The following is a 17,859-nucleotide window of genomic DNA, read 5'->3' as shown; positions in this document are numbered from 1 at the left end:
TGGTCAGCTATGTTGAATGTGGCTGAGAAATCAAGCAAGATAAGGACAAAGAGTGTGGTTGGTTTTGGCAACATAACACTTGCTAGTGACCTTGACAAAAGTGGTTTCTGTGGAGTGGTGGGGATGGAAACCAAATCGAAGTGGTTAGAGTGGGAATGGGAATAGAGGAAGCAGAAACGTTGATTACAGACCATTTTTTCCAGAAGTTTGGCTATGAGGGTGAAGAAGAGAAATCAGTGGGATGTTGCTGGAAGGAAATGTGGATTAAGAGAGGTTTTGTTTGTTTTTGTTTTTCAAAGATGAGTGACATTTACACTATCTGTAGTGTAAGTTTATTGAAAGAAAAATACCAATATTGAAACATTTTGAAATCCCAATTTGCAGGGAAGTTTGGGGAATTAGTGATCACTGAAAATATCTTCATGTTTAGTTTATGCATGACATGTAAATCAATTTCTGTACCACATGATTTTTAAGCTATGTATGGAGCCCATTCAGTGAGTGTTTGGTGTAGATGCAACTTATAAAAATTCTGTAGCAGAATCATGAGAAACTCTTGAAATTCAAAGTTTTTTTCAAAAGCAAGAAGATACTGTTATAATTGCATTTCTTAGGTTTAGGATTTAGATATTTGGAGATGTGTGAGTGTTCAATGGATTTTCTTTAAATTAAGGAATAACATACAATTAAAGTGCACATATCTTTTGTATATAGCTTGATTATTTTTCACCTATATACAACCTTCCAGATCAATATATGGAACACTTGCATCACCTCAGAAGGTTTCCTTCTGTCCATTTATTGTTAATTTCCCCCTTTGCCCCAAATTAATCACTATTCAGACTTGTATCCTTATCGATAGTTTTCCTGTTGTTGAATTTCATATAAATTAATTATACAATATATGCTTTTCTGGGGTCTAGCTTCTTTTCCTCAATAGATTTTTGAGATCCATCCAAGTTGTTATATTTGTTAGTAGTTCACTCTCTTTTATTATTGAATAGTATGGATATACCACAATTTGTACCTTCTGCTGTTGATGGACAATTAATTGTTTCCAGTGTTTGGCTGTATTACAAACATTCTTTTGCATGTCTTTTGGTGGACATATATGTATTCATGTCTCTTGAATATATACCTAGGTGGCCAGGCACAGTGGCTCACGCCTGTAATTCCAGCACTTTGGGAGACCAAGGCAGGCAGATCACTTGAGCCCAGGAGATCAAGACCACCCTGAGCAACATGGTGAAACCCTGTCTCTACAAGAAAAAGTACAAAAATTAGCCAGGCCTAGTCGTGTGCACCTGTAGTCCCAATACTGGGAGGTCAAGTCTGCAATGAGTCATGATCACACTACTGCACTCCAGCCTGAGTGACAGAGCAAGACCCTCCCTCTCTCTGTCTCTCTCTCTCTCTCTCTCTATATATATAGATATATAGATATGTTTTTTTTTTTTTTTTTCCTGAGACGGAGTCTCGCTCTGTTGCCCAGGCTGGAGTTCAGTGGTGCAATCTTGGCTTACTGCAACCTCCACCTCCCAGTGATTCTCCTGCCTCAGCCTCCTGAGTAGCTGGGATTACAGGTGCCCACCACCCCACTTGGCTAATTTTTGTATTTTTAGTAGAGATGCGGTTTCACCATGTTAGCCAGGCTGGTCTCAAACTCCTGACCTCAGGTGATCCGCCTGCCTTGGCCTCCCAAAGTGCTGGGATTATAGGCATGTGCCACCACACCTGGCTGGATTTTTTTTTTTTAATTGGGTTGTCTTTTTTCTTACTGATTTTGCTGGCATTTTTTTTTTTTCCTGAGACGGAATCTCGCTCCGTGGCCCAAGCTGGAGTGCAGTGGCGTGATCTCTCCGGTTCACCATTCTCTGCCTCACCTCCCGAGACATGGACTACAGGCATGTACCATTGTATTTTTAGTAGAGACAGGGTTTCACTGTGTTAGCCAGGATGGTCCGATCTCCTGACCTTGTGATCCGCCCGCCTCGGCCTCCCAAAGTGCTGAGATTACAGGCGTGAGCCACCACGCTCGGCCTGATTTTGTAGGCATTTTTATATTTTGGGAATGTATATTTTGTACGTGTGAGAGACGGAGTCTCGCTCTGTTGCCCAGGCTGGAGTGCAGTGGCGTGATCTCCGCTCACTGCAACCTCTGCCTCCCAGGTTCAAGCGATTCTCCTGCCTCAGCCTCCCAAGTAGCTGGGATTACAGGCACCTGCTACCACACCTGGCTAATTTTTGTATTTTTTTAGTACAGACGGGGTTTTACCATGTTGGCCAGGCTGGTCTCAAACTCCTGACCTCAAGTGGTTTGTCCTCCTCGGCCTCCCAAAGTGCTGGGATTACAGGCTTGAGCCACTGCACCCAGCCAGAAATGTGTACTTTGTCAGATGTGTAATACAAATACTTTCTCCCAGTCTGTAACTTGTTTATTTTTCTTAATCTATTTGATGAATAGAATTCTTAATTTTAATGAAGATTAATTTATCAGCTTCTTTTCTGTGACTAAGTGCTGCTTATATCTTGCTAAAGAATTCTTTGCTGGGCACGTTGGCTCCCGCCTGTAATCCTAGCACTTTGGGAGAGTGCAGCGGGAGGATCATTCAAGGCCAAGAGTTTAAGACCAGCCTGGGCAACATAACGAGACTCCATCTCTCCAAACATTTTTTAAAAATTAGCTGAGGGTGGTGATGCACACCTGTAGTCTCAGCTACTCAGGAAGCTGAGGTGGGCAGATTGCTTAAGCCCGGGAGTTCGGGGCTGCAGTGAGCTATGTCATGTCACTGCATTCCAGCCTGTGCAACAGAGTGAGACCCTGTCTCTAAGAAAAAAAGAAAAATAAATCTTTACCTACTCCAGAGTCATTAAAATATTCTGTTTTCCTCTAGAAGTTTGTTTCAACTTTCCTATTTAGCTCTGTTACCCACTTCAAATTAGTGATTCTATTTTTGGCTCCAGCTATTTTACAGTTATAAAACTAGGCATTTTACAGTTATAAAACAAGTCTTCATTTCAATATGTTGGATTCAATCATTTTACCAGAAACATCTTTTTAAAGTAGCAATGACATGAAATGCCCATTTTTCCTCTTCTCTCTGCATGTTCATTTGGTAGCATGTGATATACAAGGTAAAATTGGAATGTATGTTTTTGTCTACAACTTAAGGGTAACTGACCTTTGAAGGAAAATAACACTAGACACTGACTTTGTTGTTTTAACAACAGTTGTCAGCAGTTCACCTGTGCCCCACGGTCTACAGTTTCCTCATTAAACACTTAATCTAGGAGAAAAAGTGGAATGCTTTATTTTTTTTTTAAGGGAGAGGGTAGGAAGAACTGGAACAGTAACTTGGTTGTGTTTGATCTGGTGTTTTTAAACAAGCAGTCTTGATGTTTCTTAACATTTACCTTAGCCCAAGGAAATAGGGAAGGAAGTATTTCATGATTGGAGGGATTACTCTCACTTTAACGCATGTCTTTGTTTTTGTTATCTTCCTTTCCCCTCAATCAGCAATAATGCACAGTCAGTTGAGGTGTTTGAAATTAATTGGATCTAAAATCTCTTCTAGTTCTGGCCTTCTAAAATCTATAATCTGTATAGGAAGGCATTTAAAACACGATTTAAATTCTCTGAAGCAACAGTAAAACTCAAGAGACAAATCCTGCTTCTCTTCTTAATGTGTCACTGACTTTGTGCCCTTGGGCGATTACTGGCCTTTATGTTTTTTGTCATTATTTGTATCTTGGATTTTGTCTGTAAAATGGGGAAAATAATAAATGCCATTGCCCCTATTTATCTTCCAGAAATGTTATGAGAAAAAAAGAAATCTCATTGCACTATTAGGCTGAGTGCTTGATGCCACGTTTTTGGAGAGCCACAGGCAAACAAAAACGGGTTCAGAAGACAGCTCTCACCATGGTCGGGAAACTGAGTGGTAACATCTGAGCTATAACTTATCCTGTATGTTCCCAGAAAGCTGAACTAGGACCTGAAATAGACATTTCAGGAAATTTGAGTTCAGCTACATTTAAGAAAGAATGCTTTTAACTACTAGAGTTTTTCTGAAATGGAAAGGAATAACTTCTGTATTATTCGAAGTGTTCAAGCAGAGGCTGTATAACCCAAGTAGGGGGATATTAGAGGACATTCAAACATCAGATGGCAGAGGAAGGAGAGGTAAGCTAGTTACGATAATAATTTCGATTCTAATATGCTAATTTCATCGGTTATAGGGATCATTTTTCATCCTACAGAACTGTTCTTGTGCCGATGGAATTTGAGGAATGATTACATATGATGGTGATACGGAGAACTGGTAAAGGATTTTGCAGAAATGACAGCTAATGCTTCTCTGCCATATTTATGGTCCCAGGTGTTAATGTTGCAATTGTGAAAACATTCTTATAGTCAGTGCCTCAATTTCTAAAATTTTAATTAAAAAGTAAAAGTGAACATTTTAGATAAGATAAACTTTTTCTTTTTTAAAAAGAAGTATGGGTATAAAGGACTCCATTTACTATTATAAAGAAGGAATGGAATATCAACATTCAGAGACAGCTTGCTGGCAGCTCTCAGGCACCAGAGGTGCCTGGCAGCTGGCAAACTCAATACAGGATTCTTTCTGAGATTTGACATTTTGCTTTCCTTTATTGCTTATACTTCCTACTGGGAAAACAGACCATGGAGTAGAAATATGATCTCTGAAATTAAGAGGAAAATTTTGTTAGCTAATATTCTTAATTGAATGGTAATTATTTAATAGTACAGTATTAGAAATAAAGGCAAGTTTATAACCATTAGAATTAAAAACATGATTGTAAATTTTTGTTGCTAATGTAAATATTTGATTTTGTTCATAGCTAATTTATATTTGAACTAATAGGTGAAGCATTCATATGTGAACTTCCATGAAATCTCAATTAACTAGACTCCTGCCATTTCCAAGTTTAAATTTTATTTATAATCTGCCCCCTTTCGTTTTACAGCACATGAAATGTTAGAAACTCTGAAAAAAAAAACAAAACCTTGGTATCTTAAAGAAACTAACCGGTGAAAAAATTTATATAGTATCATCGTCAATGAAAAGAGAATCTAAAAGGCTAAAAACAAATTTGAAATTATCATCTCTCAGTAAGCATGTGATGAAGTCTCGTTTTCTATACTGGTAGAAAACAATCTGAGATTGCTAGAATGGCTATGAGTAGCTATGAATGGGAGAGTGCTGTGGAACACTGCAAAAGAAATAAGCTTTAACTTTTATAGTCAAATATATATGTCAGTATCTCAGTAGTAGAATAGTTGTGTCCTTTAGAAGAAGTGTTATTTAAGAGATAAGGTGTTAATGGAAAACACTTATGTTTTAATTAAACCTTAAAACATATCAGGAGATTGGTTATTTAGTTGTGGAAAGAGCAAAAAGACAAATGAAATAGGTATTAACTAGAGTTTTCTGCTAGGTTACAACTCTGGCTTTTAAATGAAATAAGAAAATGGTTTTATCTAATAATACCAAAAAATTCTGATGAAAACATTATGCTAAGTATATATTTGTATACATACATGTATGTTCATTTAAAAATATTTTATCTGGATATTTGGATATCCTGTGGTCGATATTTTTACCCTCTGAAAAGTCGCATTAATTTTTCAATCAGTGACATTTGTAAAGTACTTTGTATGAAAGGTGCTGTCTAAATGTTTTATTTCTTTGATTACTGCATCAGTGAAAACCACAACTTTCTCTTGAAATTCCAATTGCAGGGTTTTGAAAGTAAACATAGAAGTATTAGTAATAGACCTAGAACAGGGCTCCATAAGCTTTTTCTGTAAAGGATCGGATAGTGAATGCATTAGGCTTTGCAGGTCATATGGTCTCTGTCACAACTACTTAGTTGGCTGATGGAGTACAAAAGCAGCCATAGACAATATACAAATGAATGGGTTTAGCTGTGTTCCAATAAAACCTTTTTTTTTTTTTTTTTGGAGACAGAGTCTCGGCCTGTTGCCCAGGCTGGAGTGTAATGGGGCGATCTCAGCTCATTGAAACCTCTGCCTCCCAGGTTCAAGTGATTCTCCTGCCTCCCCCTCCTGAGTAGCTGAGATTATAGGCACCTGCCACCAAGCCTGGCTAATTTTTTTTTGTACTTTTTTGTAAAGACGGGGTTTCACCATGTTGACCAGGCTGGTCTCGAACTCCTGACCTCAAGTGATCCACCTGCCTCGGCCTTCCAAAGTGCTGGGATTATAGGCATGAGCCACCGTGCCTGGCCTCCAATAAAACTTTATTGATGAACACTGCAATTTGAATTTTGTAAAATGTTCAAGTGTATTCTTCTGATTTTTAAAAACCATTTAAAGATGTAAAAACCATTCTTAGTTCACAGGCAGTACAATAACAGGCAGTGAGCTATAGTTTGCAAAACCTTCATCTAGTGCATTCATAGGGATCAACAATAGAGATATAAAACTTCACTTGTTCATTCAACAAATATTTATTCAGTGTCCATCATGAGCAGACACTAGTGGGGGCTGAAGATACAGCAATACAAAACAGACAACATCACTGTTCTCATGGAGCTTACATTCTTGTGGGGAAAGACAGATTTAAAAAAATGAGTGATGGTGATCTGGGAGGCCGAGGCAGGCGGATTACCTGAGGTTGGGAGTTCGAGACCAGCCTGACCAACATAGAGAAACCCCATCTCTACTAAAAATACAAAATTAGCCGAGTATGGTGTCGCATGCCTGTAATCCCAGCTACTCGGGAGGCTAAGGCAGGAGAATCGCTTGAACTGGGCAGGCGGACGTTGCGGTGAACCAAGATCGCGCCATTGCATCGCGCCATCGCACTCCAGCCTGGGCAACGAGAGCAAAAAAATAAAAAATAAAAAATAAAAAAACAAAACTCTGTCTCAAAAATGAATGATGGTGATAATGAAAAAATTTTATAAAGAAAAATAAAGCAAGGTAAGAGGAAAGAAAATGACAATGGAAGATGACATTTTATGTAGGGTAATTAGGTAAACCTTGTTTGAATAGGTGACTTTTAAGCAGATACTTGAATGAAAAGAGAAATTGAGCCAAGTGGCTTCTAAGAGGAAAGCATTATAGTCAGGGGGAAGGGTAAATGCAAAGGCCTTGAGGCAGGAGCATGCTTTCCCTGTTCAAATAACAGGAGAAATGTAGACAATTGATGAGATTTATATTTCAACAAATTTAACCCACTCCAAGATTCTTCCATCATTTGCCCCGGATATGTATAAACACCAGTACAGGAAACTATATTTCTATCAAAAGCAATATAGGGACTCTTCCTATTTAACTTTGTAGAGCATTCTTTTGGAAAATATTTCAAAGCTATGTTGACGGCCTACACATTAAAAAGACCACAGTAGACCCCATCAAATGGAAACTTTTTGTGGGTTTGTTAGGGGGTACTGAAGTGTAAAGAAGTTACAAAATGATTAATTAAAAACTAAGATGTTTTTGCTGCATTTAGAAATATTTAACAAGTTTCTGGTCTTCAGTTGGGAGTTCCTTCACCACCTGTCCACTCCTATCTTTGAATGGGCTTCATGTTCTTATAAATACCTTGAAGTTTAGGGGGAAAATATACTTCAATCTATCTTGTTGTTGTGTTTTAATTTAGTAACTAAGAAGAACATTCATGTGGCCTGATCACAGATGGTTTTCCTATCTCTTTTTTTTTTTTTAAGAGACGGAGTCTCACTCTGTCACCCAGGCTGGAGTGCAGTGGTGCCATCTCGGCTCACTGTAACCTCTGCCCCCCGGGTTCAAGCGATTCTCCTGTTATGAAAGCTAAGGTAGTCAGAATCTCATTTTTCTCTTCGAAACTACACTCAGTTACTTCTGGTGTTATTTACAGTACACAAAGGACACTTTAAAAATATTGAGAGCTATTTAAATGTCAGAGGGTTTAAAATGTTCAGGGGACCAAGACATTTTGCCTTTAGTTCACCAAATCAAAAGCTATCTTTCTGTGTAGTGACTAAAAGATGTTCCCACATGAAGGTTGCTCATGTGAAAGCTTTGAGCTAGTTTTCGTTCTTTCTTTTTTTTCCCTCCGTTAAGAATCTTTTCAGCATGCATTTGAAAGTTTCATAGTTAGCGTTTTTAAAAAACACTATCGAACTTACAGAAAAGTTGCAATACAGCACAAAAAAACTTTTTTTCTGCAAGTTTTGAAAGTAAGTTGCTGACACGGTGCTCTATCCCTCTCCTATGCTTTAGTGTATGTGCCCTGCCTTCACAATAAAATCATCAAAACCAGGAAATCAACATTACTACCATTCAGTCCTCAGACCCCATTGAGGTTTCTCCAGTTGCTTCTATGATGTTCTTTACCACAAGATATTTCGGTTCAGAATCACACATTGCTTTTCGTTGTCATGTCTCTTTCCTCTCCTTCAGTTTGGAACAGTTCCTCCGTCTTTCATGACCTTGAAACTTTTGAGGATTATAAGCCAGCTGCTTTGTAAACTATCCCTGCAAATTCGAGTTTGGTTGTTTCTTTATGGTTTGATTCGTGTTTTGCATATTTGGCAGGAATATCACAGAAGTGATGCTGTGTTCTACTGACTATCAGAAGGCACATAATTTTTGTTTGTCCCATTACTGATGATGACCACATGTAACTTTGCTCAGTTACAGTGATATCAAACAGGCTTTTCAATTATATAGGTGCTCTTTTCTTTCAACCTTGTAATTAATAAGTATTTTTGGAGAGAAGCAATTTGAAACTATATAAATATCCCATTTGTCATCACACTTTTAATTTATCCATTTATTAACATCAGAATGTACTCATGAATTTCTGGTTTTTTTTTCAATGGGTTATAGTCTAATACTATTATTATTTTATGCTCGCTTGTCCCAGATTTGGCCCATGGAAACCCCTTCAAGATGACTGCTCCATTCTTTTTAAGATATCCACTTCATTCTGTGAGCACTTCCTTGCTTGCTGGCACAGCAAAATGTTCCTGACTCATACTTTCAATTCTCATGCCTTAGCCACCCCAGTAGCTGGTACTACAGGCATGCGCCACCATGCCTGGCTAATTTTTGTATTTCTAGTAGAGATGGGGTTTCGCCATGTTGGCCAGTCTTGTCTCAAATACTTGAGGCTGAGGCGGGCCTCAAATGATCCACCTGCCTCAGCCTCCCAAAGCGTTGGGATTATAGGAGTGAGCCACTATGCCCATCTTGGAGTAAACCATTTCTTCAGGGAGCCTCATTCCTTTAAATGGAGAATAATATTTAGAAATTAATATCTAGAAGCTATTGTAGTTTCACTGTTCCTAGGTGCTCTCAGAGAACAGGGAAAGGGACTGTATTTATGTATGCCCATATATACACATATTTTATCTTTTTTTTTTTTTTTTTTTGCTTTGTTGTCATCCAGGCTGGAGTGCAGTGGCACCTTCATAGCTCACTGTAGCCTTGAACTTGTGAGTTCAAGTGATTCTCCTGCTTCAGCCTCCTGAGTAGCTAGGACTACAGGTGCACTTCACCGCACCCTTCTAATTTTAATATTTTTTTGTAGAGACAGGGTCTCACTATGTTGCCCAGGCTAGTCTTGAACTCCTGGCGTCAAGCAATCCTCCTGCCTTGGCCTCCCAAAATGCTGGGATTACAGGCATGAGTCACCTTGCCTGGCCTATCTTTTTATATGTAGTAGAAGCCATGAGTTCATGCCAGTACATCCACTTCCAATACAGGACCACAGGCTTCCATATTTGTAACTCCCTTCTCTCACAGAAAAACCTGGCTCTCATTATCCTTATTATGTTTACTTATTTGACCATTCCTCCATTATGTAATACAACCAGTCACCCATTGGCACTTGGCATCTCCTACTCAGCACAGTTGTTCTGCTTGACTCATTTGGTTTTGATAATCCCATACTGTGGCCTCCACTCTGTGCGGACATTCTTCTCAACTGCTTGAGCTCTGACATCCCCATGCAGAACTGCCCCTAAAATGTAGATGCCCTCTTCACCCCACTCGAGTTTTGGTACTTTGCACTGGACTACTCCTGGCATTGAAGTTCTCCTCATTCCATTTAGCTTCTAGTGGGGGCTGCCAGCCACTTCATTCCCTCTTCATTCCCGTCTTCATTCCCTTTCAGGCTCCAGCAGTCCAGGCTAGGCCGTCCTCCTCCCTGCCTGTCCTCTTATACTGTTTGAGCTCTGACTTTTCATGCTGTCTGTCCCTCCACGTGGAAACTTGCCTCTTTTTTTTTGTTGTTCCAGACAGAATCTCTCTGTTGCCCAGGCTGGACTGCAGTGGCACTGTCTCATCTCACTGCAGCCTCGACTTCCAGGGCTCAAGTGATCCTCCCACCTCAGTCTCCCGGGTAACTGGGACTACAGGCTCATGCCAACATGCCTGGCTAATTTTTGTATTTTTTGTAGAGACGGGGTTTCACCATGTTGCCCAGGCTGGTCTTGAATTCCTGGGCTCAAGCAACCTGCCCACCTTGGCCTCCCAAAATGTTGAGACTACAGGCATGAGCCACTGCACGGGGCCTGAAACCCTCCTTACCTCATTCATACTGCCTACCCTGCATGGACACGCTCTTCATGCTGGCTGGTCTCCAGCAGCCCACCCTGGGCTACCCCTATTCATTGCATGGACATTTTTCTCATCCAGCTTGGATTTTGACATCCCATGCCAAGCTTCCCCTTTGTGTATTTTTAAACTATGTGTATTTCCCCTGCCTTTATGCTTTGTTGGTAAACTCTAATGGCTAACATATTAAAAGTTTTAAATTAGAATACAATGTAACTATAGTGACTGTATTTTTTAAACTAAAAATTGAAATATGACCTGATTATAGACCATTTTAAATCAGTACTTTTCTAAATAGTTTTGAGTAAATGGTCACAGTCAAAATAAAGAACAAAGGAGAGTTTTAATTTCTGTAATGGAGTAGTACCTCCTATTGAACCAACCTTTCCACGGATAAGAATGATAGATTCTGGACAAAATATAAAAAAAAAATTATCACCTGAAAGCATTGGAAAAATGACCAAAAGCAGCCTGTTTTATGGCCTTTTATCCAAGGGCAGGCCCCCATTTCAGACTCAGAGTGGCTAAAACTTTGATAGAAAATTCACAGTTTTGACAAACCATAACAACCCCAGCAACTGGGAAGTGAGGGGAGACATTCTGGAGTGGAGAAAGCCAGAGAGGGCTTTTTTGGATATAAATTCTCTGACTGATCCACTAATGTGTAGAGTTACACTCTAAATAGCCCAACTGAGGCTAAAATAACTAAACAGATTTATACTTCTGCAAAGGTGACTAACTCATCCCAGTTTCTGTGGGACTCTGAAAGTTCTGTGTTCTAGGAAACCCCTCAATCTAGGCATATTGGGACATTTAGTCACCCCAGCTGCTGCCCACAACAGGTGAGACAGAGTTTGAGTTTAAGCCAAGGCAAGTTACTTGCAAGGTTTAAAAAGTAAAAAGTCTGGTCAGGCATTGTGGCTCAAGTCTGTAACCCTAGCACTTTGGGAGGCCGAAGCGGGAGAATTACCTGAGGCGAGGAGTTTGAGACCAGCCTGGGCAACATGGCGAGACCCCCTCACTACAGGAAATACAAAAATTAGCTGGGCATGGTGGCACTTACCTGTAGTCCCAGCTACTCTAGAGGCTAAGGTGGGAGGATCACCTGAGCCCGGGGAGGTCAAGGTTGTAGTGAGCTGTGATTGCACCTATAGTCCCGGCTACTCAGGAGGCAGAAGTGGGAGGACTGATTGAGCCTGGGATGAAGAGGGCTCAAATCATACCACTGCACTCCAGCCTGGGTAACAGAGTCAGACCCTGTCTAAAAAAAATAAAAATAAAGAAAGAGTCCTCTCTTCCTTTCTCTGCCGTCGTGGTGTGTGCTTGCCTCCGCTTCTCACCATGTCTTCTCACAAGACTTTCAGGATTAAGTGATTCCTGGCCAAGAAACAAAAAGAAAATCGTCCCATTCCCCAGTGGATTTAGATGAAAACTGGTAATAAAATCAGGTACAACTCCAAAAGGAGACATTGGAAAAGAACCAAGCTGGGTCTGTAAGGAATTGCACGAGATGGCACACATATTTATGCTGTCTCAAGGTCACAATCATGTTACCATATCAAGCTGAAAATGTCACCACTGGAGAGTTGAACATGTTTTATTGGGAATATATTTTTTCTCTCTGAATCTCTTATGAACGCGTTGGTTGACTGCATTCAGTAACAAACATGAGACTTTTCATTTCAAAAAATATGAAAAAAAAGAAAGAAAATTAAAAGAAAAAGGGCTGGGCATGGTGGCTCATGCCTATAATCCCAGCTCTTTGGGAAGCTAAGGCGAGGATCCCTTGAGGCCAGGAGTTCAAGACAAGCCTGGGCAACATAGTGAGACTCTGTCACTACAAAAAACTTTAAGAGCCAGATGTGGTGGCACACACCTGTAGTCCTAGGTACTCAGTAGACTCAGGCAGGAGGACTGCTTGAGCCCAGGAGTTTAAGGTTACAGTGAGCTATGATCATGCCACTGCACTCACGCCTGGGCAACAGAGCAAAATCCTATCTCTTAAAAAACAAGTAAAACAAACAAAGAAAAATTCCTACATGCTTCAGAGGAACATATAGAATTCACAATTTATGTAATATATCATTCACAGTGTCCAGCATACAATCCAAAATTATGTGGTCATATGAAGAAGCAGGAAAATATGACCCATACTCAAGAGAAAAGGAAATCAATGGTAACTGACCTCAAGATGGCATACATAATGGAACTGGCAGACAAGAATTTGTATAAACTATAATAATTACACTTCTGTAATTGAAGTTATAGAAGGAAAAGGGTGGGAATGGAACAGAAAAAATATTTGAAAGCATTTAGAGAAAAATGAAAAGGATGTAAAGGAAAATATGCTTTTAATTAACAAATAGAAAACCTCAGCAGAGAAATTAAAATGAACTAAATGGAAATTCTAGAACTAAAAATTACAATATCTGAAAAAGAAAACTCATTAGATAGGCTTAACAGCAAATTAAGATGACAGAAGAAAGAGTAAATGAACTTGAAGATATGAAAATAGAAATCATTCTGAATATCAGAGAAAAAAACATTGTGGGGGGATAAAACGACAAAGTCTCAGGGAACTGTGGGAAAATATGAAAAGATCTAACACACATATAATTGAACTTACAGAAGGAAAAGGGGAGGAGAATGGAACAGAAAAAATATTTGAAGAAATAATGGCTGAAAATTTCTTAAGTTTGGTGAAAAACATAACTTTACAGATTTAAGAAGTTCCAGGAACCCAAGCGGGATATATGCAAATAAAATTACAGCTAGGAATATTATGGTCAAACTGCTGAAAGCCAAAAGTAAAGAGAAAAATCTTGAAAGCACTTAGAGAAAAGGAACACATTACCTATAGGAAAACAACAACACAAGATATCACTGACTTCTCATCAGAAACAATAGAAGACAGGCCAGGTGTGGTGGCTAATGCCTGTAATCCCAGCACTTTGGGAGGCTGAGGCGGGTGGATTATGAGGTTAGGAGATCGAGACCATCCTGGCTAACAAGATGAAACCCCGTCTCTACTAAAAAAAAAATACAAAAATTAGCCAGGCATGGTGGTGGGTGCCTGTAGTCCCAGCTACTCGGGAGGCTGAGGCGGGAGAATGGCGTGAACCCGGGAGGCAGAGCTTGCAGTGAGCGGAGATTGCACCACTGCACTCCAGCCTAGTCAACAGAGCGAGACTCCGTCTCAAAAAAAAAAAAGAAAAAGAAAGAACCAATAGAAGACAGAAGACAGTGGAATGCCATCTTAAAAGAGCTGGAAGAGAAAAAAAAACTGGGCCAGGTGTGGTGGTTCATCCTCTAATCCCATTTTGGGCAGCTGAGGTGAGAGGATGGCTTGAGGCCAGGAGTTTGAGATCAGCCTTGGCAACACAGTAAGACCCTATCTCTTAAAGAAAAAAAAAAAAAATTAAGAAAAAAACCCTGTAAACTCAGAATTCTATATCTAGTAAAAATATCCTGTAAGATTGAAGACAAAGTAAAGACATTTCCAAATAAATGAAAACTAAGAAAAGTCCCTCAGATAATTGCACTACTAAAAATGCTAAAGTTCTTTAGACTGTAGGGACATGATACCAGATCAGAACTCAAATCTTTATGAAAAAATGAAAAGCACCAGGCCCGGCACAGTGGCTCACACCTGTAATCCTAACACTTTGGGAGGCTGAGGTGGGAGGATCACTTGAGCCCAGGAGTTTGAGACCAACCTGGGCACCATAGTGAGACCCCCGTTCCTACAAAAAAAATTTTTTTAATTAGCCAGGCATGGTGGTGCTTCCATAGTCCCAGCTACTTGGGAGGCTGAGGTGGGAGGATTGCTTGAGCCCAGGAGGTGGAGGCTGCAGTGAACCATGATTGTGCCACTGCACCCCAGCCTGGCAACACAGTGAGACCCTATCTCAAAAAAAGAAAAAAAAAAGGCACCAGAAATGTTAAATATGTGGGTAAATAGAAAGTACTATTTTTTCATCTTAATCTTTAAAATACAATATGACTATTCAAAGCAAGAATTAGCATTGTATGGTAAGGTTTAAAGTATATGCAGATGTGATACATATGATAACTACAGTTTAAAGGTTGGAGGGTAGGAAATGGGCCTAAATGGTTGCAAGCTTTCTACATTTTATGTGAAGTGTATAATTTTAACTCTAAGAAGACTGGAAAATTAAAGATATAGTCCCTAGAACAGAGAGAAATAGACAAATTAACAGTCATATTTGGAGATTTTAATACTCCTTTTTCAGCAACTAAACAACTAGTCAAAAATTAGTATATCCATAGATCTGAATGACATTGTCAACTACCTTGATTTAATTAACATTTATTAAACAGTACACTTGAGAACTGCAGAATACCTAGAAGAAGCTTCTCCACTCCTTATTGAATCTCCCCCTGGTTCTGCCCACCTGCCTCCACTCCTGCCTCCACCATGTCCATCAAGGTGACCCAGAAGTTCTACAGGGTGTCCACCTCTGGCCCCGGGACCTTCAGCAGCCACTCCTACATGAGTAGACCCAGTGCCTGCATCAGTTCCTCGAGCTTCTCCCAAGTGGGAAGCAGCAGCAGCAGTGTCCAGGGTGTCCTGGGTGCCAGCATGGGTCTGGGTGGAGGCTATGGCTGAGCTGTGGTTATAGGAGGCATCACAGCCATCATGGTCAACCGCAGCTTGCTGAGCCCCCTTAAGCTGGAGGTGGACCCCAACATCCAAGCCGTGTGCACTCAGGATAAGGAACAGATCAAGACCCTCAACAAGTTTGCCCCCTTCATCGCGGTTCCTGAAGCAGCAGAACAAGATGCTGCAGACCAAGTAGAGCCTCCTGCAGCAGCAGAAGATGGCTTGGAGCAGCATGGACAACATGTCCAATAGCTACATCAACAACCTTCTGTGGCAGCTGGACACTCTAGGCCAGGAGAAGCTGAAACTGGAGGCAGATTTGGCAACATGCAGGGGCTGGTGGAGGACTTCAAGAACAAGTACGAGGACGAGATCAATAAGTGTACAGAGATGGAGAATAAAATTGTCCGCATCAAGAAGGATGCAGATGAGGCGTACATGAACAGGGTGGAGCTGGAATCTCACCTGGATGGCAAGCTGACAAGATCAGCTTCCTCAGGCAGCTGTATGAAGAGGAGATCCGGGAGCTCCAGTCCCAGATCTTGGACACATCTGTGGGGCTGTCCACGCACAACAGCCGCTCCTTAGACACGGACGGCATCATTGCTGAGGTCGAGGCCCAGTATGAGAAGATCGCCAACCGCAGCCAGGCCAAGGCTGACAGCATGCACCAGATCAAGTATGAGGAGCTGCAGACCCTGCCTGGGAAGCATAGGGATGACCTGCGTTGTACAAAGACGGAGATCTCCAAGATAAACCAGAACATCAGCCGGCTCCAGTCTGAGACTGAGGGCCTCAAAGGCCAGAGGGCTTCCCTGGAGGCCGCCATTGTGTATGTGTGGGGAGTGGTCCATTAAGGATGCCAATGCCAAGGGGTCCAAGCTGGAGTCCGCCCTACAGCGGGCCAAGCAGGACGTGACGCTAAGGCTGCTCAAGTACCAGGAGCTGAGGACCATCAAGCTGGCCCTGGACATTGAGATCACCACCTACAGGAAGCTGCTAGAGTGCAAAGAGAGCCTGCTGAAGTCTGGGATGCAGAGCATGAGTATCCATATGAAGACCACCAGGGGCTATTCAGGTGGGCTGAGCTCAGCCTACAGGGGCCTTACAAGCCCTGGCCTCAGCTATGGCTTGGGATCCAGCTTTGGCTCTGGCGGGGGCTCCAGCTCCTTTAGCTGTGCCCGCTTCTCTAGGGCTGTGGTTGTGAAGAAGATCAAGACCGCAATGGAAAGCTGGTGTCCCAGTCCTCTGATGTCCTGCCCAGGTGAAAGGCCACAGCAGCCCCTCCCAGCCTACCCCCTTCCGTGGCTGCCCCAGAGCCTGTGGAGGAGGCCACTGTGCAGGGGAGTATAGGGAACCGGAGACCCACCTGAGGCTCAGCCCTAACCCTCAGCCCACCCGTGGGGAGTTTACTGCCTGGGATACCCCCGTTGCCCATGCCTCCAGCTACAAAACAATTACATCATTTTTTTTTCCTCCAAAATAAAGCCTTAGCCAGATCTGCAAAGCAAAACAAAACAAACAAAGAAAACCACCAAAAACCAGAACATACATATGTCTCAACTACACATGGCACATTCACCAAGAACACAAGTCTTAATACTTTTAAAAGGACTACAGTCACACAGACTGTGTTCTCTGACTGTAGTGCAATGGAATTTGACTTCAATAACAAGTTAGCTAAAGAATTCCCGAATTCCCCCAAATATCTGGAAATTAAACACTTACAAATAACCAGTGGATCACAGAAGTCTCGAGGGAAATTAGAAATGAATTATAATCAAAACATCAGCATTTATGAGATGCAGCTAAAGCAATGCTTACAGGAAAACTTATAGCTTTAAATGTTTATAATTAGAAAAGAAGAAAGGAATAGTCAGTCACTAAAATTTCACCTTAAGAGGGCAGAAACAGAGCAAGTTAAGCCCAAAGTAGAGGGAAGAAGCACTTTTGAACAAGTTCTAGTTTCACTGTGTTGAAACTAGATGTATGCCTCCTACCCTATAACCCAGTAATTCCACACCTAGGTATTGACTCAAGAGACATGAAAGCATATGACCACAGAAATACTTGTGCAAGGATGATCATACTCCAGTCTAATCATGAGAAAAGCAAACACATCCCAGTTGAGGGACATTCTACAAAATACCTGATCAGTACTCAAAACTGTCAAGATCATCAAAACAAGGAAAGTCAGAGAAACTGTCCCAACCAAGAGGAGCCTAAGGAGACAAGACGACTAAGTGTAATGTGGGATCCTGGAAGGGATCCTGCAACAGAAAAAGGACATTAGATGAAAACTAAGGAAATCTGAATACTTAGATAGTAATAATGTATGAATATATGTTCATTAATTATAACAGATGTACCATACTAATATAAGATGTTAATAATAGGGGAAATTGGGTGTGGGGTATATGGGAACTCTCTGTGCTATCTTTGCAATTTTTCCATAAATTTAAAACTACTCTAAAATTTAAAAGTTTATTATTTTAAAAAGGAATATCATAGTAGTTTGACTTATAAATAGCCCAAACTGGAAACAGTCTAGGTGTCCATCAATAGGAGAATGGATAAACAAACTGGGATATTCATATGGAATACTACTTAGCAATAAAAAAGAATGAAGTACTGATAA

The 17,859-nt window shown here is 40.8% G+C and overlaps 1 protein-coding gene and 2 pseudogenes across 1 annotated transcript in view; all 3 read left to right on the top strand.

Moving 5' to 3' along the window:
* IKZF3 (IKAROS family zinc finger 3) overlaps positions 1–17,859 on the top strand; it is a 106,865-nt gene that overhangs the window by 11,755 nt on the left and 77,251 nt on the right. The gene's annotated exons all lie outside the window — the stretch shown is intronic.
* LOC116474762 (large ribosomal subunit protein eL39-like) lies at positions 11,939–12,094 on the top strand (annotated as a pseudogene).
* LOC116814125 (keratin, type II cytoskeletal 8-like) lies at positions 15,036–16,489 on the top strand (annotated as a pseudogene).

The sequence above is a fragment of the Hylobates moloch genome, unplaced genomic scaffold (assembly GCF_009828535.3).
Source record: "Hylobates moloch isolate HMO894 unplaced genomic scaffold, HMol_V3 SCAFFOLD_10, whole genome shotgun sequence".
NCBI lineage: Eukaryota > Metazoa > Chordata > Mammalia > Primates > Hylobatidae > Hylobates > Hylobates moloch.
The sequence above is the reverse complement of the archived record's forward strand: the minus strand, read 5'-3'. Positions and strand labels throughout refer to the sequence as shown.